This window comes from Cavia porcellus, unplaced genomic scaffold (assembly GCF_034190915.1).
Source record: "Cavia porcellus strain 051 isolate PalLab524CR breed Dunkin Hartley unplaced genomic scaffold, mCavPor4.1 scaffold_1, whole genome shotgun sequence".
NCBI lineage: Eukaryota > Metazoa > Chordata > Mammalia > Rodentia > Caviidae > Cavia > Cavia porcellus.
Window position 1 is genome coordinate 221932551 of NW_026947484.1, and position 26900 is coordinate 221959450.

Genomic DNA, 26900 nt, shown 5'->3' on the forward strand with positions numbered 1-26900 from the left:
TTTTTAATCCATTCCTCAGTTGATGGACATTTGGGTTGTTTCCAAGATCTGGCAATTACAAATTGTGCTGCTATAAACATAGGTGCGCATATATCACTGTGGTATGATGCTTTCAGTTCTTCTGGGAAGATGCCTAGAAGTGGAATAGCTGGAACAAATGGAACTTCCAATCCCAGCTCTTTGAGAAATCTCCAGATTGACCTCCACAAAGGTTGTACCAGTCTACACTCCCACCAACAGTGTAGGAGAGTTCCTTTTTCCCCACTGCCTCTCCAGCATTTGTTGTTGGTTTTCTTGATCTTGGCCATCCTTTCAGGAGTGAGATGGAATCTTAGCATGGTTTTAATTTGCATTTCCCTAATAACCAATGATGATGAACATTTTTCACGTATTTATTTGCCATTTGTATTTCTTCCTCTGAGAAGTGTGTATTCATCTCAGATGCCCATTTTTGGATTGGGTCTTTGAATTTAGGGGGTCTGATTTTTTTAATTCTTTATATGTTTTAGACAAAAGTCCTTCGTCTGAGGGGGAGTTCACTAAGATCTTTTCCCAATTTGTGGGTTTTCTTTTCACTATGCTGGAGATTTTTTTTTTACTTATAGAAAGTTTTTAATAAGAGGTAGTCCCAGTTATTGATTCTGGGAAGTATTTCCCGTGCAGTTTGAGTCCTATTCATGAATTCTCTATCTACCCCTATGTCTTCAAAGTTTCTACCTAATTTGTCTTCTAATAGATTTAGTGTTTCTGTTTTAATATTCAGATCTTTGATCCATTTAGATTTTAATTTAGTACGTGGTGATAGACTTGGGTCGAGTTTTAGTTTTCGGCAAATGGAGAGCCATGACTTATTTAATCATGCTTTCCTTTAGTTCTCTGAAGGCTTTCATAATGGCTTATTATAAGGCTTTGTCTCGGAAAGTCAATATTTGGTCACTCTCACAGACAGTTTCTATTGCGTGATTGTCCCCTCCCGTGCCCAGTGCACATAGTATGTTTTCCTTTCTCTCTGCATGTCTCATATTGCTCAACTTGGCATTTTATGTGACCTATTGCAGCAACTTGGCCCTGGCCACACCCCCGTGGGCTCCTTTTTTCCCATTTTCTTATATATTTTTAAAAATAATGGACTGCACTATTCTAGTAAAGTTGATTTCTCTTACTCAGTCTGAAATTTCTTTTGTTCCTAGGTGGTGCTGGCTTGGGTGTCAAGCTGGATGACACTGGTTTTGGTAGTTTATTATTCTATTATTTTTGACAATACGCTAGGATGAAGATTGTTCCCTGGACTTATCTGAACAAACTTGGGTCACCTTTGAAGGGATGCTCTCTGAGTTCAGTGGTTGGACTATTTATTTCAAGAGGGTTTTTCCATGCTGTCTCTTTTCCCTGGTTCTCATAGGCAAACTAGCCACCCAGCAATGCTGCCTGTATGTATGCCAATCCACTCCCAACTGCCTTTATCACAACTTCTGATGCGCCATTTGGGTTTAACTCCTCAACACTCTGCTTCAATTGAAGTCAGCCTCTTTGAGGAGAGGTTAGGAGTTACCTGCTTTGCTGCTTTCTCTCTCTCCAGGCAAAATTTCTGAGTCATGATTCTGAAATATGATGCTGACAATTTCTATCTCCTGAAGACAGTTTCTTGTCTCTGTATCTGATTTCAAGTCCAAACATTCAGAGAATGCATTCTTTGTCTCAGCTTCTCAGGTGGCTGTTTTTGATCTAACCAATAAGGGTTAGATGGATAAAGGAATGTAAGAACTCAGCAGTGATTATGGGAACCACGAATGGTAAAAAGGTAAAAAGATTTAGGGGGTTATGAGCATTTCTGTAGTAGGTATCCACAGTATGCTTGATAAAAAATCTTGGTGAATACTAGGTCAGTAATGTTTGCTTGATCTTGTTTTCAGCGAAATAATAATTACCTTAGCAGCATACAGTACTACTGAGTATTCTCTTCGTGTGCTAAAGGCTGGAATGAATTGTTCTTTTGGAGTTAAGGCACATAAATATTTGTTTTCCTATGTTATGGTTTCTTTTCAGTGGTGCTCCTCCCCTATATAACTGACTGCACCCCCAAAAGAAGCTGGACATAGTAAATGTGGCGGAATGCCATCTCTCCACATCAAGAGCTTACGTTTGCTCTATCATAATATTGATTTTCTGTACTGGTTATGTGTATGAGAAACTCCCAAAGCTTCAGTCCATTCTTCCTGTTTTCTGTGGCCTTTCTCACTCCATCCTCTATAAAACTGTAGTCATTTGGTCTCAGAAAATGTTAAATGATTTCTCTGAGTCAGAACAGATTCACATGGGTAATCATTCCACTGTTCCACCGGGGTTAAATGAGGAGCAAGATTATGATGATTCCTAAGAAGGAAAATGCAAAAACAAATTGCTTGTGACTAAGAAGGAAAAAATTGGAAAACAATTGCTTGAGTATGCATGTCTTAGGCAGAGGGGAGAAGCCAATTATCTTATGTTGAGAGATTATAGGCGATAATTTTAAAAGCTTTTCTATTTGCATAATCATTTTGCATCAGGGTAGGACTATGTATCTCTCTTTACTTGCTCATATTGAATTGTATTTCCTGCAACACTGACACTCAAAATATCTTCTCATCTTCAAGTAAATACAGTACTATAAGACTTTTCTAGAAGGCAAAGAGGGTTACTTTTAATTACATATTCTGCTTATGGCCCTGTTGCATTATATTTTCTTTGGAAAATCAAGGTGCTCTTTGGTATACAGGAATATTGAGATTAAAGAGCTAAAAACAGCTTTGGTATTAGAAAAATAAACCCTCAGAAGGCTCATATTTTAAGCAACTTTAAATTCTTTTCTAAATTACAATTCTGAATTAGATATGTTTGATGTATTGTAATAACAGCTGAACAACAGCAAAACCCAAAAACTACCAGCTAGATATCTTTACTATGTTCATTTTTGCGGAGTATAAGCCAAGTCTTTTTAAATGTCAGATTTAAATAAGATAAGCCATGTTTCATATGCTTTTATCATTCCAATTTTTCATGTATTTTAGGAACACTGTGAGTCAATGTATTCCTAAATGTCTCTGGAATTATCCCTTAATGGAATTAAGTTTTAGATTAAAGAGAAACTTATAGACTCATATTCTGTGTCTTTCCTAGGTACTGAGGACAATAAAATAGTGGTTAGAGAAGAGGAGCAGAAGATTTCATACTTTTTCCTCCCTGTTGATTTATCATTCATTCGATCCGTATTTGTCATGTGTGTATTATGTTTCAAGTTCTGAAGAAATGGAAGGGAAATATAATCATCATTCTTATGAAATTTTGAGTTAATGTGAAGGAAAACTATGCAAAGCAACGGTGACAATGTAGAGTGATAGATGACATGAGGTGGGATTGAAATACACAGCAGTGTATATAATCATTCTAGGCGACGAGAAGACCACAGTCAGGAGGAGTTCTTGGGGGAAGCATCACTTGAACACTTCATACTGAGGGACGGATTGCCATATCAGTGAACTGAAGAGACAGGATATTTTAGTTAGGAGGAATCACATGTCCATAGGTGTAGAAAAGCTAAGCTCAGTGAGGGTGATGTGTGTGACTTTCCTTGGCCAGACCTTTGGCTATCAGTCGAGTGACAGGTGATCCTGGAGAGAAACACAGAACCTAGGGAATGGTGTTTCCAAGGTGATAGAAAACATTTTTTCATGCTCTGTCCATGAAACATCATTGTTAACCTTTTCTTGATTTGGTGAAATCTTCCTCAAAGCAATTTTCTACCTCGAAAGTCATCCTAAGTCACATTTGGATAGCTTCGACTTTTCCTGATTAAACATCGTCTCCCTATTTCACTTTGCAATATGTAGACTGAGTTTATAACTATTTCTTTAAGTTAATAAACCAAATAGAGTTCTTTTTCATCAATCTTAAATACCAGTCAGTGCGATTGTGAATTGATGAACTCCTGTTATTTGTCGAATTACCTCTATTGTTACAGTCTGACAAATTACTAACAGATACACATCACAAGAATGCCAGGAACCTCAGCTCATCTCACTGCTTTTGCTGGCATTTTATTTTCTCCCGTGATTACTGTCATTTTTATTTTTTGGCTTTGTGTTAAATCACCATCTAATTATGCTTCATCACAGCAACTCATAGCAGTTGAACATGTCTCACTCCTAAATTCTGAAAGCGACTTCGTTGAGTCAGGCTTATAATGAGAATGTTGCCACGTTGTTGACCTTGCTTTTTACCTTCTGGGTATTTGGTCTTTGTCAGTTCCCCGACTGTACTGAGAATCTGCTGAGACTCAGTGATAAACTCACTGGTCACTTGGGTAAGGTGCACGGCCAGGAGCAGAGCAGGAAACCATCTTTCAGTTGTTTCATAAAAGCCATTAATAAATGATGGTAAACTGATGAATGATTCGTAGGTTTTGGTTTAAATATGATAAAAATACCTTGCAATTTGGATCAAAATTCTTGGTATATTTACAAATTATCCAGCCTCTATTTACTTACCTGTCAAATGAGCCTGATTGCCCTCGAGATGTGGGGATAAAATTGGTCCTCATCATTACGGGCAGACAGTTTAGTATGACTTCAGTGGTATGTTGGCTTTTCTTTATATGTAGCTATGAATGGAATTTGAGTTTTAGGAACTTCTCTATTGCTACTAACTGGAAAATTCCAGGTGGTAAATTTAGGGAGCTGTGCAAAAAGACCAAGTGGGATCCACGTTAAGTGGGACATGCAGGTGAGCCATTCCTTTATGGTCTCCAGTATAGTTCAGGGACTCTGTAACTTTCTTTTTCATTTTTATGTATTATTTTGATGCATTTATAAAAATACTGAAGAATTTTAATAGGTTCATTTATAACCGCAATCTTTTTGGGATCATCACCTGTTCCCATTTGTCAGCATTGCCAAGGAAATTTGGTACATTTTTATTTTTATTTAATGAAGAAGCAGCTGCTTCAACAGATGTTTCATAAATTTAGATGATGCCCTGGGCTTCATTGACAAAAGAACACTTAGATGCTCTCTGCATACATAACAACTGACATTAGTACTTTGTGTTCTTGACCATTACAATACCTGTAATGAACATATTCCAATTACTATCTCGCCAAATCAATAATCAGTATTCAGTTGCAGATTACACAGGTGCATCTGTTTTCTTATTTGTATTTTATCTTGAGAACAATTATTTAAAAGGAAATGTTATAATTTGTTGGTGCTTCCATAGACTAGTTTAGCAAATAGCCTATTAATGATAAGTGACCAAGTATGAAGAATTGTGGCCTTAGAGTCATTGGACTAGAAAAAGCAGAGTCAAGATTCTATCCCAGGTCTCACTGACCTCTAAGCATATTTGATTATCCCTTCATGCTCTATCAGACAGAGAGATTCCATCCAAATTTTCCAATGAATACATAGGATGTATTCTTCACAACTCTTTGAAGAGATTTGTTATTCAAGGGACTGAAGAAAGATTCTAATATGTTTTGGCTATTTGTCTTTTCTTTTCTCTTTTGGTCCCTGGGATCAAACTCATGAACTTGCACTTTCCAGGCAGGCACTTTGCTGGGGAGTTAAATCCCCCACCCAGTTTTGGAAAAATCAGGCATAGAGACAAAGAGGAGTTATGTCATGTGTGCTTAGGAGAGCAGTACAATAGTTAGAATATGCCAGGGAGTTGCGTCAGTTTCCTGCAACGGAGAAAGAATCAGTGGTGTGCTGGTAAGGGTGACTGGATAGCCCTGGGGTTCACCCACTTGCTATAGTGACTTTGAGATCATGAATTTGAAATATCCACTACAGCAGGTCTAGGAAAGCATTCCCCGCTCTTCAACGCAAGCTGACTTCGCTAATGGTGAGTCACTGCGTTTCGTTTCCAAATCTTCTAACTTACTCTAGATCTCTAAAGCAAGGATTATGCTGGGAGGCAGGAGTTCAGAATGTAGTTTATAATTTAATTTTAGAAACTTTATCATCTTGTTCCAGTCCGTTTTATACAGACACCTGTTCTGTTGAAGCAGCCACGAGTTTTTCTTTTCTGAGAAGGGAAGTTTCGATTAATACAGCTTGTTATTTTTTTGAAATTAACTAAGGAAGAAACAAATCACAATTAGTTTCCATCAAAGAACTTTTTCTTTTTTTTCTATTAAAGCTAAATAACTTTTCTGTTGCTCTCTTGGTTATTCTGTAGAACCAGGTAACTTAGTTTTCTCATTTGTCCCTCTAATGTACTTATTATGTCTTGTTGTTAAGTATTTACTCATTATTACTCTAAGCATCCATCTAGCTATCTATCACCCATCGATCCATCCATCCACCCGTTCATTCTTTTACTGATTCAGCCTGTCATCACTTAAAATTTAATTCTCATCATACTTATACTTCATTGACTTATAAAGTACCAAAAATTAAAATGTTTTATGTGTTTCATGTGCATGTATTTACTTTTTTACAATAATCAAAATGATATAGCTAGTTAGTAGTCACAAGGATATTATGTAGATATTGTTTGTATAAATTTATGCACACTCATGAAAGCAACCTAACAATGTCTTTCAGAATTTAAAGTGTACCTAATTTATGACCCAGTGAATCCAATAGCAGTAATTTAATTGATCAGTGGAAGTTGTTGAAAATAGTTGTGTTCTTTTAAAACTATTTTCAAACTCAATGTAAATATTTCTTTGTTTCCCATTAATAATTTTATGTATTGATTACATTTGACAACAAATGCCTTCTATTATTTGATATTTGACTCTGTGTTTCCAAAATAGAGTATCTTTCTGCTCTGTTCTGAAGGTAAATGTATATATTCACTTAACAATACTTTATTTAGCACTTACTATGTGACAGAAAATATTTGAAATATTTACACAGGAACATCTTAACCCTTGTGAAGCTCACACCATAGAGAAAGGATACAGAAAAATCTACAATAAACATAATATATAGGAAAATTATATAGAAAACAATTGGTGGTTTGGAAGAAAAATGAGCAAGACAAAGGTATTTGAGATACTAGTAGAAAGAGCAGTTTGTGTAAAAAGGATTCTTAGATTATATCGAGAAGCTGATGTTTAGGCAAAGATTTAAAGGAGAGGAGAGAGGCAGCCAACAGGTGCCTGGAATGTGTGAGGTCAGTGGAGCTGGGTTAAAGAATGAGGGCAGAATGAAAGGAGAGAGAGTCAGATGGATCATGGAAAGCCAATCCCAGGGAGCCTTATAAAACACGTCAAGAACTTGGCTTCTGAGTTAGCTAGGGGATCATGGGAGATTTTGAGAGGATGAATAAGAGAATATTATTTGTGTTTTAAAGACAGAGAGCTTGTCAGAAAAGAGACTGTAGGAAAAACCTAGGTAAGAGCCAGCTGTAGTCATGTAGGTCAGAGACAGAGGTGGCTTGAGTGTGAGTCATAGAGACGGTGGTGACAGGTAGGAAGGGTTTGGTGGGGAGCTAAGTTTCCTAACAGATTAGATGTGAGATTTAAAAGCGAGGAGTCAGAGATGCTTCTTTATTAATCACAAAGGATAAAGCTGGGTGGACCAGCTTGGGAAATGCTGTTGTGTCCGTTTTGTGTCTTAAATTGAAGACGTCTGATGGATGTCAGCTGGAGACTTCATCCAGGTAGAAATATAAATTTAGAATTCAGAAGATTTTATTTTAGATATCGCTAAACACAAATACACATTCTTATTTTCTCTAATTTCTTACTCTATGGGTAGAATGTTATAGACATATAAGCACTCATACTTTCTTGACTGAACAATATAACTTGGTGTTCTTTTCACATCAGTATAAAAAACACTTCATTCTTTTCTTTAGGATTAGTATTTCATTGAATAGATGAATTCATAGCTTATTTGAATTATTTTTTGATAGGCATTTGGGTATTTTCTTAACGTTTGAAATTAGACAGTGCTATGATGTTATAGATGTCACATGCTCAAGTATATGCATAGAATAAAGTCTCAGATTTGCCAAGCTCAGAATTTCTAAATTTTATATGCAATGCCAAATTTCCCTCTCCAAGGATTGTACTATTTTGCATATATATTAGCAAGATATAGGCACATATATTACTTTAAAACCTTAGCAACAGAATGTATTATCAAAGTTTTGGATCTTTGTCAATATGGTAGATGAAATATGGTATCTCTTATGCTTAAGGTTGACTACAGTTAAATCTATGTGAGGACCACTTGTATTTTTTCTTCTATGAACTTCTGATTATATCCTTTGCTCATTTTTCTGTTGAATTTTAAAGATGCATTTTTTTCTGGAAATTAGGAACTTTTTATGTGCTGTAGTGTTGAACACTTGTAAATTGTAGCTACTTTTCGTCACATATTTTAGCTTGAATTTTTTGTCATGAAGATTTTTTGTATTTAATATAGTTATAGATTTTTATTTATGTATTTATTTTTTTAAAAAATTTTTATTTAAGGAGAAAAGAAAAGAAAGAAAAAAAACAGTGAAGGGGTACAAGTTATACAGATTTACAGAATAAAAAAATGCGCAGTAGGAAATCACTAGTTAATGGATTACATATTGCCATCTTAGAAATAATTGTTGAAGTCACAAAATTAAAGCTTGTAGAGTGGACATTCCACCAATGATACTGCAAACAGTTCTGTTCAATGATCCAATAAAACTCTGTGATATCATTTTCTATCTTATACTTTTAAATATACATGCAGTTATATAGTTTAGAGCACTTTCTTTTCCTCTCTTTTGTACAGTGACTATTACACATTTTGGGTTTCATTGCTCCCACGGTTCTTGTTGCTTTTTTGGAAGAGAGTAAAACCAAATGTGACATAACAGAACAGAATCGGTCAAGTCAAAAGGGTGGACATAATAGATAATATAAAAACATAATACAAGGTGATCAACAATGGTTACCCTAATGCCTCCCGCTATTTCTAATAGAATTGCCTATATCATTAGTTGTAATACAATTGAACAAAACCGTAAAGAATAAAACCGACAAAACCAAAACATTGGAGACATTGTAGGTCTTCAAAAGTAGATAAAAGTCAACGAGAATGGGCGTTATAATGAATCTCATTATCTTCTCAGCTGATGCCTAAACTTTCGAACCTGATACTATCCAGCAAAACAGAATATAGGAACCTCAGTCAAAAACAAGATGGTGAGAGTAATACAGGGCTTCAAATCGAGATAATAGAAAGTCAAAGTGGGTTACTATATTATATCCTGCTATATTTTTCCCTGTAATTAAATGGGTAAAAATAAAAAAGTAAATAATGGAGTGGAGATTGAGAAAAAAAGAGGGCATAACAGCGAAACAGGGCAGATCAAAACATAACCATTTAAGCAGAATAGTGTTTCACCACCAGCTAATCCTGACCCAAAAATAGTTACCATATTGACTCCCTCCCTGAAGTCCTTGAGTACAACTTCATATACTGTAGCATTAAGTATATCAAAACAATGTAAATCCATTTAAGAGAATAACAGCATTATAGAGTATTTAGAATCGACTAACAGAAAATGAACAATGGTCTCTGTATAATCTCCTTGTCTTTAAAAGGTTTTTTCTTATACTATCGTACATAGTAAAATCCAATAAGATACAACCTGTTTAGACCATTGGAGACAGAAGAACAAAAGCTAGATGAGACTTCAAAACAAGATGGTACTAAATCAGCATTACCTATTAAGATGTCATTTTCTCCAAAAAAAGCTGTTCCTATCATCCAATCTTCTCTGTCTCATTTCTGTTGAGCTCTTTTTCTGTCAGTAGCTGTCAGTTTGTCTTCTTCGTTTTGGTCTCTGCTCTATTCGTTGTGGCCTCCCCGCCCCTATTTCTGGGTTCTTTGTATTTTTCTTTTTTTAGAATATCCTGCAATACTTTCTGTAGGGTTGGATTGGTGGTTGCAAATTCCCCCAGTTCCTCTTTATCTTGGAAGCACCTCATTTTTCCATCAATTTCCAGGGACAGTTGTGCAGGATATCTCAATCTTGGCTGTAGATTATTATCTTTCAAAGCTTGAATTATTTCTCCCCATGCTCTTCGTGATTTGATGGTTTGTGAAGAGAAATCTGCTGTAATTTTGATGGGTCTTCCCTTGTAAGTGATCTGTTTCTTGTCTCTTACAGCTTTTAATATTCTGTTCTTGTATTGAATTTCTGGAATTTTTATTATTATATGCCTGGGTGTTGCTCTGTTTGGGTTGTAGGTAGCTGGGGTTCTGTATGCCTCATACATCTGAGTATCTTTACCTTTTGCTAAATTAGGAAAATTCTCCTGGATTATTTCTGTGAGTAGCTTTTGTAGTTCACTTGTTTGTGTCCCTACTTCTTCTTTTATGTTCTTAATCCTTAAGTTATGGCTCCTCTTATCATCTTCTTGTCTTTGTATTATTGCTGTGTGTTTCTTTGTTATTTTTAAGAAGTTTTTCATTTCATTCTCCCATGTTTCAAGTCTGCCCTCCATTTCAGATAGTCTGTCCTTAGTTTCTTTCAAGCTGTTATGCCAGTCTTGGGTATACTTCTTGATTTCTTGATAGTCCCTTTGCACCTGCTTCACATACTCAATGCTTTCTCTGTTTTCTCCATCAAGCAATTCTCCCCTCTTTTTCTGTTCTTCCACTCCACCATCTGCTTTTTCCTGGGTGGTGCTTAGCATTTCTCTAACTATTCTGCATACTTCTAGCTTCAGGTCATTGATAACTTCATTCCTGAATTGGTCTATGAGGCTCTCTAAATGGCGCTTAATGTATATTGGTACAGTGTCCACTATTGCCTGATTCTCAGGATTGGGGGTCGAGGAGCCTTTTTTGTTGCTTCCCTTCCCCATATTTTCTGTTCCTTATAAAATGTAATCTTACACAGGAGGCCCGGCTTCCCTGCCTGTCAGCTACAGCTTGATTGAATTGCGCTGGCTAGTTGTTCCAGCTCACCGCTGCGCCCCAGGGAGTTGCGGAGGAGGCAGCCTACGCGGAAGTCGGTCGCTCCTCCGGGCCACCGTCAGGCTCTGGGATCTGGGCTAGGCCAGCCTAGGGAGTCCGCGAGCAGCGTCCCTCCGGCCAGGCACCTTTCACCAATCCCGTCCGAGAGGGAAATGCGCGGCTGCAGTTGCCACCGCGCCCTGCTCTTACAGGACTGCCCGCGCCCAGAAAATCCTCCGCTGGAGTCAGACTGCGGTAGGGAGTCAGTTCCTCGCTCACCTCGCCACCAGTCAGCCTTCCTTCCTGCCCGTCGCGTTTCCGAGACCGTTCCCAGACGCCCGTTCCCAGAGCTTGGGGGTCGCGTCTCTCCTTGCTGAGCCGCTGTGGAGGTAGCCGGCCACCGCGCGGCGGGAAATCCAAGCCGCGGTTTCCAATGGCGCGGAGTCGAGCCTCCACACCGAGATTTTTCTGTTCCTATTTTAGTGCCAGGACTGTATTCCAAGTTGGATTCTCTCAGCCCAGTTCGTTCCTGAGTCAGCAGAGCATATCTCTACTGATTCGTATCTCCTTAGTCCGCATCATTCCTGGCCTCTGAGCCGAGCCTTTAGAGAGCGTTCAGCAGTTGCTGTTGTCTGTCCGCCATGTTCTCGGGATCCCCTTATGTATTTATTTTAAAGTTTGTTGTTTTAAAGTCACAATTAGATCCGTTTCAAGATCATAAAAGGGTTTGATGTATTTTCTTCTAGTATGTTTTTGCCTCATTGGAGTTTTCCTTGGTATGTGGTATGAAAATAATTTGGACTTCTTCCAGATGGCTACCCAGAGATTTCAACTCCATTAATTGAAAAGTCCAGCTTGCTACCAATGATCTGATTTTACCTTTCTCATTTGCCAAATTTCCACATGTATTTATGACTCTGCTAGACTTTCTATTCTATGGTATTTGTCCACATATTCCTTTGCCATGTTTCACTGCTTTAATTATTGTAGCTATCAAATGATTTAATTTCTGTTTCTTCATTATCTCATTTTTCAGTGTTTTCCTTGCTACTTATCATAATTTGCATATTCGTGGGACCATTCAGTGTACCAATATTTATAACATTAAAAGTAAGTTTAGGGAGTTACTTTTAGTTGGTAGTTATTTAAATCCACTTAGTCCTTCATTTGTCTCAGGAGTACTTACTGAGCACCTAGTATGTCTAGCACTTTGCTCTGGGTTTAGAAAAATCAGTAAATAGAACAAATTTCTGCTTTTTCTGGAGCTTCATAGCCACATATATTAGTCCTAAGACTTTCAAGAAAAAGTTTTATATGATTACTTTTCACAGCATTAGAGGCTAAATGAATTAAAGTGGAACATCTTATTTGTGATTTTAATCTTCTATGATGAAAAAAAGTCTTCAAAATCCTGTGCAACAATGTCTACAATAAGTCACTTTTGATCCAGAATAATAAAGAATGTAGCGTAGGTAGAAAAGAACATGCTGGAGAAAGACGATATTCCCAAGCGATATCTTGGCCTTTTGCTTGCCTCAGAAATTAAGTATCTATTTAGGACCATAAATTTACAGTCCAGTGAATGCAGAAACATTTCAGCAGTTGAAAAGACCAAAAAAAAAATGATTGCTCTTACATTATATCAAGCATTTAAAAGTTGACTCAAGCTGTTAAAAAGCACAGAACTATGATAACATTTTTCATTGAAATTCAGTACTGATTGTAAAATCCCTGAAGCTAAGACAGGCTATTCAGTATTAACCTCAGCTTTGGCTGAGTGTGTCAAGCTCATGACAACCTTTTCATCAGTTACGATTGTCTCAGCTCCAGATAACCTGTCCAGTATGCAGAATTTCCATAGAAGCAACTTGTGTAAGCTTTGCCCTCTTGAAGACTAGGATTGTCCTTACGCCCTTGAGTGACCACCACTCAACTAGAATAAATTGTTTCAAATTCAGTTTTACTTGCAAAACCAATTTATTCAATGATGATTTAAGAAAGAAAATGACTTATTTAAACAAGGTAAAAAATTACTTAAAGACAGAGAATACTTTCTAATGTTGAACAGCACAGAAGGATGACCACATTTTATAATGATTTATTACATATTTTGTGAAAAACTAAAACAGAATTCAAAAGCTTTGAGTGCAGAGAAATGATAAGGAGATTGGAATCTTATTATCCTGATTTATTCATTATAATTCTGTACATGTGCTGAGTTATCACACTGTACTTCTAACTATGTGCAATTATGTGTCAATTAAAAAGGAAAAATTAAAATACATAAAAATTTAGAGAGTATTCAAAGCTGGCATGGAGACTATTTTTCTGCACCTCTTTGTACTGTTGCTTTTGTCTGAAACCCCACTGACATCTCATCTATCTCATTTTTCAAATCTCAATAATCACCCCTGGAAGTTCATTCTTTCTGAACTAGCTTCCAGGGAGAAGTTAAGAACCTATTATTGTCATTGCATCATAGTGCTTGCATTTTTAAGATAGTTCTTGTATTTGTATCCACTAGAATAACCTGAAGGATTTGTTAAACCACAGATTGATGGGTTCTACCCTAAGATCGATAGTTGAGATGCCCTGGGATGCAGGCCAAGAATTTACATTTCTGACAGGTCCTTGGTGATGCAGTGTTGTATCTGAGATTACTCTTTGAGGACTGATATGATACAATAATTATTTAACTTTTTATTTCTTTACTTCTATAGAAGCTTATTGGATGTAGATAAAATTCAGTTTTATGCCAGTTTCTGGAAACTCGAAAGATATCTGGAATGCAGCTGAATATAGCTTAATTAATAGCTACTGACTGAATGCAAAGAACTTTAACCAATAGTACTATATTGATTATATAAAATTTCCAAGTCTGTGAGCTACTTTTATTCTTTCCTTGCTGCCATCAGTGGTTTTCTGGAAAACTAAAAGTTCACAGGTTATTCATAATTTAATGTAATAATGTGAAGCACCTATACAGAAAGTCTTAATTTTTAAAATTTTTTGGCTAACAGTATAGTTTAAAACTGATGTTTTATTTCCAGAACCATAGAAATAAATTCTCATTAGTGTATGGGGCATACACGTACTCTAGAAATCTCAGCAAAGATTTTAGATGATAAAAGTCCATTTCATTATTGCCTTAAATTGAATGCATGTATATCAGTACTCCTTGGATATAGTGAATATGCAATAGTAGTTTTGATGCCAAATTTTAAAATCTATTTCATTAGTTCTGTTGGGGCAATGACCTAAAAGTGGATGCGAAGGTTAATCAATATACACATTGCGATTGTTTTCTAAATTGTCACCAACAACCACATCCTCTGTTACAGTTTAGATCTTAAATAGTGCTCAAAAGTCTCAGGTAGGATTTATTGGATCATGAGTTGCTACACTCATCAGTGGACTAATCACTATAAGCTGATGGCTGAATGTATTATTAGAGAGTGGGTCCTGATTGGAGGTGAAGCACTGGGGTTATAGGTTTGTACCTGGTTTCCCTCTTCTCTCTTTGCTGCCATGGGTTGAGCAGCTTTCTTCTCTCCTTCCCTTTCACTCTGTTATTTCTGCCTTGGTGACAGCCGACCATGGACTGGACCCACTGGAAACTGTAAGTCAAATAACTCTCTCTTTCTTTAAGTTATGGGTGTTAGGGATATTCTCAGTGACAAGAAGAAATTAATATGCACTCCAAAAGGAAACAAAAATCACAACCTAGAAACAAACCAAAAGCCCTAGAAAATATTTGTTATTTCTGCCTTGGTGACAGCTGACCATGGACTGGACCCACTGGAAACTGTAAGTCAAATAACTCTCTCTTTCTTTAAGTTATGGGTGTTAGGGATATTCTCAGTGACAAGAAGTAATTAATATACACTCCAAAAGTAAACAAAAATCACATCCTAGAAACAAACCAAAAGCCCTAGAAAATATATATATTATATATATATATATATATAATATATATAATATATATATATTATATATACAAAATATATATATATAATATATATATATATTATATATACAAAATTCTAGACAGAGTGCTCAGTGAGCAGTGAAATAAACGTGTCACAACAGACAATTTTATTTCATTTAAAAGCATCACACTACTGTAATGTAGGTCTGAAGGATAATAAGGCCCCAACTGGAGGCTCCTTTCTTTCTCCATCAGCGCTGCTTTACCCTTCTCCACCCCCAGACAACCTGCAGAACAACAGTGAGCTTTGCTGGGTTGGGCCTTCCCTCCTTCCCTCCTTCCCAAAACAGGCAGGTGACTCCCCAGGTCCGCCTGCCAGCTGGAACCTCAGAAGTCGATGATAAGGCCAGACAAAGATTTGGGCTGTTGACTCCTGGGTCACAGAACAGCTTGTGACATAAAAAGCCAGGAGCAAATATTTTGAATATCTAAAAGCAAAGATTAAACAAGTCGACAATAACACACGCACTGGCTTTGTTTCCCATTTGCACTTCCTCTTTTAAGGATTATCTTACTGCACAAATATTTTTTGACTTGGAGCTGATGAAAGGACAGAGGTGAAACAAAACTTTGTCTGTAACCTTACTGTTTGGCTATTAAAATGATCAAATTGAATGAGATGATTTTTATTGTTATTTTTCTTTTCTAGCCTTCTTTCTCTAGGTGCCTCTTTTATTGTTAGCCCTAGCTATAGTTTAGAAGTCTTTTCAGATGTAAACCTTTTTCAAAGTTATTGTGTGGCTTTTAATCGTCAATGCTTCCCTGCTACCCAAGTTGTAGTTTTCTTTTCGATGGATTTGATCTTGTTGGCAGGTGGCATTGCCTAAAGTATTCAGCCTCCTTGCATAAATATTTACCTCTGTTTACCTTGTAGAAGGAACTAGTGGACAAAGAACATGCTACTCCTTTTCTTTTGTTTACAGAATGGACAACTGTTTCTCACGAAAGGTCTCTTTCACACATTGCTTTATGTGTCCCTTTAATAACTCTCCCCCTTTTTTTGTACCAGGGATCGAATTCACAACCTTGTACTTACCAAGAAAGCGCTTGAGCTGCTGAGCTAAATCTCAGGCCCTCCCTTTAATTCTTCTTGTCTCTATGATTTAAAAATCAGTGCTATCTTGTTTTAAATATTTGCTCTATGTTAAGTCACATGAATTCTTATTACCCACAGAAAAAGACAATATTGAAACAGATGGAGAAAGGGAGGAAATGAACAGCATTTGATCTGTAGCATTTCTTCTCTCTTTAGGACAATTGTGCAAGGTTTGAAAATTTACATTAATACCTTAATTCTATATTAATGGTGCCTAGCCTTCATGAAGCAGAAAACAATCAAATATATATATATCTCCAATTAGAGAAATGTACATTTAAAAACACATATTTAAAACATTTACTGATAGATGTTTATCTCCTGGAGATATGTGCTTACCAGCAAATTCTGGTCCTTGAAATTTTTTGTCCTAGTTTTAACAATTTAGCTTTTGTTTAAGGTATATATGAATATTTTCTGGAATCTATGCTTTGTAGGCTGAAATCACTGCAGATTTTGATACATTTTAAAAAACAATTTTATTTAAGGAGAAAAAGCAGAGAAAGGGTACAAGTTATACAGATTTACAGAAAAAAATAAACAGTAGGAAATCACTAGTTAATGGATTACATGTTGTCATCTTAGAAATAATTGTTCAAGTTACAAAATTAAAGCTTATAAAGTGGACATTCCAACAGTGAGACTGCAAACAGTTCTGTTCAGTGATCCAACAAAACTCAGTAATATCATTATCTATCTTATACACTTAAATATACATGCAGTTATATTGTTTAGAGCACTTTCTTTTCCTCTCTTTTGTACAATGACAATTACACATTTTGGGTTTTGTTGCTCCCACAGGTCTTATTACGTTTTGGAAGAGAGTAGAATCAAATGTGACATAACAGAACAGAGTCAGTCAAATCAAAAGGGTGGACATAATAGATAATGTAAAAGCATAATACAAGGTGATCAACAATGGTTACCATAATGCCTCTCACTATCTCTAATAGAATTACCTATATCATCAGTTATAATAAAATTGAACAAAACAGTACAGAACAAAACCAACAAAACCAAAACATTGGAGACATTATAGGTCTTCAAAAGTAGATAATAGTCAACCAGAATGGGCGTCATAATGAATCCCACTATCTTCACAGCTGTTGCCTAAACTTTCAAACTTGGTACTATCAAGCAAAACAGAATAGAGGGACATCAGTCAAAATAAGATGGTGAGAGCAATACAGGGCTTTAAATCAAGTTAATTGAAAGTCAAAGTGGGTTACTATAATATATCCTGCTTTTTAAAATTTATTTTTCCCTTAATTAAAAGGATAAAAATAAAAAAGTAAATAATAAAATGGAGATTGAGATAAAAGAGGGCATAACAGCAAAACAGCGCGATCAAAACATAACCATTTAAGCAAAATACTGTTTCACCACAAGATAATCCCAACATAAAAGTAGTTACCATATTGTCTCTTTCCTTGAAATCTTTGAGTATAACTTCGTATACTGTAGCATCAAATATATCAAAACAATGTAAAACCATTTAAGAGAATGACAGTATTACAGGGTATTTAGAATCAACTAACAGAAAATGAACAATGGTTTCTGTACAATCCCCTTGTCTATAAAAGTTTTTGCTTATACTATCATATGTAATAAAATCCAGTAAGATACAACCTGTTTAGACCAATGGAGACAGAAGAACAAAAGCTTGATGAGACTTCAAAACAAGATGATACTAAATAAGTATTACCTATTAAGATGTCTTTTGCTCCAAAATAGCTGTTCCTATCATCCAATCTTCTTTGCCTCATTTCTGTTGAGCTGTTTTACTGTCATTAGTTGTCAGTTTGTCTTCTTCATTTTGTTTTCTGCTCCATTCATTGTGGCCTCTCTGCCACTATTTCTGGATTCTTCATATTTTTCTTTTTTAGAATATCCTGCAGTATTCTCTGTAGAGTTGAATTGGTGGTTGCATATTCCCCTAGTTCCTCTTTATCCTGGAAGCACCTTGATTTTTCATCAATTTCCAGGGATAGTTGTGCAGGATATATCAATCTTGGCTGGAGATTATTATCTTTCAAAGCTTGAATTATTTCCCCCCATACTCTTTGTGATTTGATGGTTTGTGCCAAGAAGTCTGCTGTAATTCTGATGGTTGTTCCCTTGTAAGTGATCTGTTTCTTGTCTCTGACGGCTTTTAATATTCTGTTGTTGTATTGGATTTCTGGAATTTTAATTATTATATGCCTGGGTGTTGCTCTGTTTGGGTTGTAGGTGGCTGGGGTCCTGTATGCTTCATACAACTGAGTATCTTTACCTTTTGCTAAATTAGGAAAATTCTCCTGGATTATTTCTGTGAGTAGCTTTTGTAGTTCATTTGTTTGTGTCCCTACTTCTTCTTTTATGTTCTTAATTCTTAAGTTATAGATCCTCTTATCATCTTCTAGTCTTTGTATTATTGCTGTTTGTTTCTTTGTTATTTTTAAGAAGTTTTTCATTTCATGCTCCCATATTACAAATCTGCCCTCCAGTTCAGATAATCTGTCCTTAGTTTCTTTCAAGCTGTTATGCCAGTTTTTGATAGAGTTTTTAGTTTCTTGGTAATCTCTTTGAACCTGCTTCAAGTATTCTATGCTTTCTCTATTTTTTCCATCAAACAATTCTCCCCTCTTTTTCTGTTCTTCCATTCCACCATCTCTTTTTTCTTGGGTGGTGCTTAGCATTTCTCTAACTATTCTGCTTATATTTAGCTTCAGGTCATTAATAACTTCATTCCTGAACTTGTCTATGAGGCTCTGGAGATAGTGCTTTATATCTGTTGGTGCTGTGTCTGCTATTGCCTCTTTCTCAGGATTGGGGGCTGAGGACCCTTTCTTGTTGTTGCCTCTTCCCATATTCTTTGTTCCTTATATATGCAAGCGTATATAGGAGGCCCAGCTTCCTTCCCTGTTGGCCACAATCTGATTGAATTGCGCCAGCTAGGTGTTCCCGCCCACTGCAGCGCACCAGGAAGTTACAGACCAGGCAGCCTATCCGGGGACCACCCCTCCAGGTCAATCTACCTTCAGGTGCTGGGGCCTGGGTTGTGCTAGCCTACTGGGTCTCAGCCAGCAGAGTCACGTAGGCTAGGCACTGCTCACCAATCCCGCTTGAGAGGGGGATACGTGACTGAAGTCACTGCAGTGCCCTGTTCCCACAAGTCTGCCTGGTCCCAGAATGTCCTCTGTTGGAGTCTCCTAGACCATGGAAGAGTCCCAGTTTCTCTCACTCACTGCAGGTCAATGCACAGCTTCCCACCCGTCCTGCTTTCAACTCCGTTCACTGATTCCCTTCTCAGAGCTTTCGCACGTCTGTCTCCCTGCTGAGCCGATTCAGACGCAGCCGCCGCAGCAGGAAACCCAAATCGTGGTTTCCAATGGCGCGGGCTCCAGCTTCCATGCTGAGGCTTTTCTGTTCCTGTTATAGCACCAGGAGTGCATTCCCAGTTGGTTTCTCTCAGCCCAGCTCGTTCTTGGGTCAGCAGGGCATATCTCCTCTTGCTTATGATTCCTTACTCCACACCATTCTTGAATTCTAAGCTGGGTCTTTCAGAGAGTCTCCGTAGCTGCTGCTATATGTCTGCCATGTTTTCCCGCAGATTTTGATACATTTTTAGCTGACAGAAAAGAATGATAATTGGTGGCTTGCAAAGGTCTGCCCTTATTGACACAGATTTTTTTATTGGATGCAGTTGGTCTTACATTTCTTATGTCCTGAACCATCTGCAGGTTTTTTTTTTTAAACAACTTCAGGTGCTTGAGATCAGTACTCAGGGTTTCAATTTCCATTGGCTTAGGTGGTGGGAGGAGTGGGTAAGAGATGAGTATCTTTTTAGAAGCCTCTTGAGTTGATTCTAATATGCAGTCAGTGTGAGCCACTGATTTACAATCAAATTGATAGACTAAGTATAAAGATCCAAGATCTCTTTATGACACTAGGCAAGCTATGACTTCTTATGGTTTTTGTTTGCTTGTATTTCTCTTGGAGTCCTAAAAATTGTTTAAACTCTGATCTCACAGTACTTAAATTAGCCTCTGCCTTTTCTTTTGAACATCTAGTATATGCTATTCTTTTGAGAATAAATGAAAATGTCTAAATTCCCAAGGAACATCAGGGTGAGAGGATTAGAACTGGGAAGGGCAGAGAGCCTCCTTTACAATGTGGAAAAATGAGGGATCACACACACTTCTGTTTGTGAATCTGTCAATATACACCACTAATCTAGTTAGAGCCATCATGTCAGCCTTGCTTACAAACTTACTGTGTCTGTCTATAGAGATGTGACATTAAGTATCCCATATACTGTATTATTTATTTGTTTATAGGTTAATTGTTTGGAATATTGATCTCAGGGCTCATTTTCCTATTCTTTCTCAAATACCCTTTCAAATCAACCAACATAAAATAGGACAGCTATTTTCCACACAGGGGACTCTTAAATGGGGAAGATTCTAACTCCTTGGCACCGCTTAAAAAATCACTCTTGTAAGAAAGCACAATTTAGTATAAATATTGCCAGCACTTTAAAAATTACAGTACAATTTTAGGCACTAATTTTTGGGTGCATTACTCTAATTAAGATATTAAATATTTGACCACTTGTTCTTTTTTCTGTTAACTTAGCTATATATGTATAAATATATAGTGTAATAGTATGTGTGTAATGTGAGTGTGTGTCTTTAATTTGCAATAAAGTTTTACAAACTTAAATTTTAAAATGTTGGTTAATGATGAATTTCTGAACAAAGTGAGAGCTGTTAAGAGCCTCTGAGGATGCCTGGAAAAATGCACTAAAAAATAAAATCCTAGTAGAGGCATGAAAATTGTTATGCAAAACTCTCAAAGCAATATCTGTCCTCCCATGTTTATTGCAGCATTATTCATAATGGCCAAAAATGAAATTAACCTAAGTGTCCATCATTGAATGAACGAAGAAAAACTGGAATATATACATAATGAAGTATATTCAGACTTTAAAAGGAAAAATTCTGTGATTGGTAACAACTAGAATGACACTGGAGATCATTATGCTATGTGAAATAAGAAAGGCACAGAAAGAAAAATGGCAGATCTTATACACGGAATCTAAAATGGTGGATCTTGTGGAGGCAGAGAGAACAGTTGTTACCAGGGGCTGAGTAGGTTTTTTGTGTTTTCACTACAAAATGATAAGTATATGAAGTGATAGATGTATGAATGCATTTGATTTGTCTCATAAACTATGGTTATGCTAAAATACAGTGGTGTCTTAGCTCATGACTTAGTTCATGTCATAATTCTGGGGAAGATGGCTGCATTTGAGTTTGTGTAGAAAAGATGGCGGTGGTTGTGTTTGTCACCTGGTGTGGAGTTCACAAACAAAAGGAAAATTTTGCTGAATGTTTCTGTTAGTGAACTGAATTGTTCATGAAATGTTTGTGAACTGAGGTGTTACTATAAATGCATTCTTGGTGTCTTTGTGTTGAACCAATGAAATGACTAAGGCCTACATTAATAGTGAGATTGGTCAAACAATCTCTATTTCAAAAAAGCCATATTCAATGGAAAAGGATCTTCCCAAGGTCAGTGTTTCTGTAATTTAAAAAATAAATTTCTTAGAATGAGAACAGTTTTGTTAGTGTTTGTACCAGATTTATTAATATGAGTGAATTTTTTCTTTTCAAATATTTCTAATATTTAGCTCCTCCTACCCATGTTATCTTTCCAAAGTTTTGTTTTTAAACAAAACTTTGACACCTTAGTAATAACATGGAATTTTGATCTCTAGTTCCATGTTTATTGTTTATTCTAGAAAGCATCATTACTGGCCACTTTGGTCCATGTGCCCAAGTCTGTTTGCTCACCACTGACCAAACCAATGAAGCTATTTATTTTGGTATTTTGGTGAGAAGGAAAATGGATTTATTCAAAGTTAGTTCTGAAAAGATGGAGAGGCCTTATCACCCAACTCAGGAATTTTACACTATGTAGGCATTTTGGGGTCTTTCTTAACAAGCAGCAGAGGGAGAAGGGAATACAATGAAGTAGGTAAATGTAGGCATGGACCTGGATCATACTCTCCTTTACTTGTGAAAAGGAAGCTGGACTTTAACTTCTTGGCCCATTTTTTGGGGTGCAAAAAAGTGTGTGTGGAGGGATGGTTTATATGCTAGGCTTAAAAAGTTTGGAGAAATCACTTGTCTCTGTTGGAAAATATCTAACTTTCAAAGTTCCATTTTGTCATGCTGGTTTTAGTTTCTCCCTTGCTTTAGCCCAGCAATCTTTAGTCCATCTCCTCTGGCTGGGTATCTACTGTTGAATTGGTTCATAGATTCTACCAAAGGTAGCTGGAGCATAAGCAAAAGTGTTCCTGGACTTTGCAGTTATGGGGTTTCCTAGAGGTGATTTCTAGGTTCTTTTTGTCTTGAACAAAGAATTAGTCCAGACAAGTGCAAAAGGTAGTGAGGTTCTACATTTATTAGAGGTATCAAAAGAAACATGCTCTACAGAGCAAGTGAGAAGCAACTAAAGGGAAGAAAAGAAATACACCTCGCAGAGCACAGTTAGGTCACTGAAAGACTTAACCATGGTCCCTGGCTTGATGGAAGCCGTCTTTTGTTCTACCATTCTGCAGGCCGATGTCAGATCTAGGCTGTCCTATGAAAAAACCTGCTTGATTTCCTGTGGGAAGAAATGAATATAGGGTTCCCTGATTAGTCCATGGGGCAGGACTTGGGGAACTATTTTTTCTCACTCATTTTCTGTATCTCTGTGGCCACTTGCCCAGCCATTCTGTCATGTCCTAATCGTCTGCCTCAAAAGGAAGCCAGATGCTTAAATCTGAAATTAATAAGAAAGAAGACATATGTAGAGCAAATCAAACAAATGGACAACTGAAAAAGGGAAATGGGGCTGTTGTAACAGTTATGCCTGCCTCAACCCCGCTCTTCTGGGGAGCAGCCATTGGAACAGTGCAGTAAAGAGTCAGAGGGACCGAGCTAGCACTGCAGAGATCAAATTCCTCGGACAGGCTTTATGTTCACCCTGACCCCACTCCCACAAGCCATGGAAAGCTGCATTACTGCATTCTCTACCCCAATGTGGACTTCAAGCATGGGAACTCTGCATGGTGGACCAAGCTCAGGCCCCCGAGAGAGGATACACAGGCAGGAGGCATGCTAAGTCGTGGGCTGAGTTAGTGCAGCCCATGAGTCTGCCTGCCCAGACTGGTGGCCCAATTCACAGAGGTGAGTGTGCACAGCCCCCATCAGTTTCCTAAATAGCAATGAAGGGCGCTTATACCACCAGGTACCAGCTCTGCATCACTGCCAGTTAGCAGAGTTGTAGCCAGCGTGTCTGAGCTGCATAGAACAAGCCCAGTGTGTCTTCTGGACTACTGGGTCACAGGTGCCAGTCCCTTACCATGGGCCAAGACAGCTCTGCTCCTGTCTTGCATGCCGGCATGTCACCCCAGTCACCAGAGCATACACCCATTGGCAGAGAATGTGAGTGAATACCTGTAGCTAGATTGCAACTAAGACAAGAAGGGAATTGTGTAGACTCATGGGTTCTCGAAGCAGCAGTCAAAAAGAAATTGCAGTCACTACTGTCCCCACTGAACCCTCACTTACACTCACTTAGGGTAAAGGAAGGCAACTCACACCCTGGCAGCGTGGCAGGGACTGTAGAGCCCAGTGAGTAGGCACATGTACTCAGGAAATCTCTGGACTATGGCCTGTGAGTGAAGAGACATCCAATACCAGTCACTGCCCTCTCCTGAAGAATCCTCAGTCAGTGAATGAAAGCAATTACAGATCACTAAGACCTGCCACAGTGCAAGCAGAAACGTTCCCCCAACTGAGTAGCTCCTCAGCTTGCCAGTGAAGGTGCCTGCCAATCCCACCATCATTCCTGGGCCAGAGAATGGGACCGGTTCTTGACCTAAGACTTAGGTCAGTGTCTGCAAGCTGGCAGAATGAAGTCCCAAGGCTAGGTTAGCTTCAGTTTTGCAGTGGAAAGATCACAGGTAATGGTGGTGTGGCCACCAGTGCAAGAAGGGAATGGTGTGAACACTCAGGTTATCTAGCAAAGTCCTAACATGTGAGTTGCATGTGTATATTCTCTTGTTGGTCTGTTTGAACTGAGTTTCCACTGGATATCTTCTGGTTTTTTTGAAAATTATTTTTGTTTTGCTTTGCTGTTTTAATCTTTCTTCTATTTTAATTTATCAGTGTTTGTGTTCTTTTGCTTTTCTTATATACTTATCTAATTTCTTAACCTCAAGCTGCTGTAGCAATACTATTATCTTATTTCTTATTTTTCCTAATTGTGAAACTTCACTTCTCAAGTGCTCCCGTAGTTACTCTTATCTACTCAGTTTCTCCTACTTCTCCTCTCCATCCTATTCCTTTTGCTCTCTGTATCATACAGAGCCTCTGACCTCCCATATTATTTTCCATCTCACAGATACACAAACATCAACAGTTCTGACAGTCACATAGCTTTCTTCAGTCACAAAGTACCGGATGCATTCATGGCAAATTGCACAAAACTTTAAGAACATTTTTTTTTAACCTTTAAGAACACTGTATCACCAATACTCCTCAAACTCTTCAGGGAAATTGAGAGGGACAGAGTGCTCCCAAACTCTTTATGGAAACCAGCATTATTCTGATTCCCAAAGCAGAAAAAAACTCTACTAAAAAAAGGGAACTGCAGGGCAATCTCCTCAATGAACACAAAGGCAAAATTTTTCAATAGGATATTAGTAAATACAATACAGCACATCTTCAAAAGATCAGACATCATGACCAAGTAGGTTTCATTCCAGAGTTGTAACAATGATCCAACATGTTTAAAACAATAAATGTAATGCACTGCGTAAACAGAAGGAAAGACAAAATCCACATGATCACGTTAGTAGACACAGAAAAGGCTTTTGACAAAACCCAACTCCTCTTTATGATAATAGCCCTGAAGAAAATAGATACAGAAGGACCATAAGTGAAATTGACAAAAGATATTTATGGCAAACCAATTGCCAACATTATATCAAATGTAGAAAACCTGCGTCCCCTCTAAAATCAGGAGCAAGTCAAGGATGTATTCAATTCAGTAGTTGTACTCAGCATAGTATTTAACATTAGCTAGAACAGCCAGGCAAGAGAAAGAAATAAAAAAGATACAATCAAAAGGAAGAAATCAAGTTGTAATTATTTGGAGAGGACATGGTACTCTTCATAGGCGACCTGAAGAATTCCACTAAAAACTCTTAGAATTAATGACTTCAGCAATGTAGCAGGATATAAAATCAACATACAAAAATCGAGAGCATTCATGTAATGAACTCAATGAGAAAGAAATTATGAAAACAATGCCACTTACAATGCCATCAAGAAAAATTAAATACCTTAGTATTAAGTTAACCAAGGAAGTGAAAAGTACAGTAAAAGTCCCCAACTTATGAATGAGTTCTGTTCCAGGAGAATGTTCCTAAGTGGTATCCATTCCTAAGTCTGACAAAGTGAGTCTTATATATCCTTGACACAGATATACAATGTAAAGCATAAAAACCCAAACACACAAAAAATACTGTAAATAAAAGTATATTTGCTTTTACAGTCCTCCCTTAAATTGCTGGAACAGTACAGTACAAAAGCTGGCACGTAGGGAATTTCATGCAGTAAACTGACATGAAGAGACTGACTAACTGGAAGCGGGAGGGTAGGTGGGACTCGGTGAGCAAAGTTGGTTGCCATGTTTTTGCCTCAGTCCAATTTCTCAATTATTTTCATTTTTGTTTTCACAGCAATTGCTTTGTGCTTCCTAGCATCCCCTCCATGTCACCACTGATCTTCCTTCTGGACATCCTGGGCTCTGATCGGCACTGCACTATCACACTGGACTATGATACTGTACAGTAAGCACATGGGAGCACAACTGGGGCAATGTCCAGCAGACACCTGAGCTACTTTCAGGATTTGTTTATGAAGAATGTTTGTAGTGTGAGTTCCATTTATATCTGTGAAAATCTTCAACTCAAGTGTTTGTAAGTTGGAGGCTTTTTATACTCTGAAAAAGAGGACATCAGAAAACAAAAAGATATCTCCTGCTCCCGGATAGGCAGAAACAATATTGTCAAAATGACCACATTCCCCAAACTATTATCCTGAGTTAATGCAATCCCAATTGAAATACAAGACCAACAGCATTCTTCACAGAACTAGAGAAAACAGTCTTAAAATTCATGTAGAACCAGGTGAGACTCAGAATGGGAAAAGCAAACCTAGCAAGAAGAGCAAACCATGAGGCATCACAATACCTGACTTCGAGATACACTGCAAATCAAGTGATAGAAATAGCGTGGTACTGACACACATTGTAGACAGATGCAATAGAGTAAGGGATACAGAAACATCCCCAGACACACTTATCTATTTGATCTTTGACAAAGGGGCCAAAAATAACCTACTCAAGGAAAGATAGCCTACATAAGTTGTTTGCAAAAGGCTGATTCTGGTCCCATATCTGTTACTAAAGTTAGATAAAAGATGTAAAATGGCAATATTGAATCAACTGGAAGATAAAACAGTTGAAACGCTTTAAATCATAGGTGTAGGCAAGGACTTTCTACATAGAACTGCAATTCTACAAGAAATAACATCAATAATTAGCAAGAGGAAGAGGATTGAATCATATTAAAAAGCTTCTGCATAGCAAAGGAATCAATTAGAGAGAAAGGACAACCTACAGAATGGTCAAAAAATTTTGCCAGCTATCCTTCAAATAGAGGACTAATATTTAGAGTATGAAGAGCTGAGACAATTTTTGATCACCTGAAATTAAAAAATAAACCCAGTCAAGAAATGGGCAAGCGAAGTGAACAGACACTTCAGAAGAAGAAGCA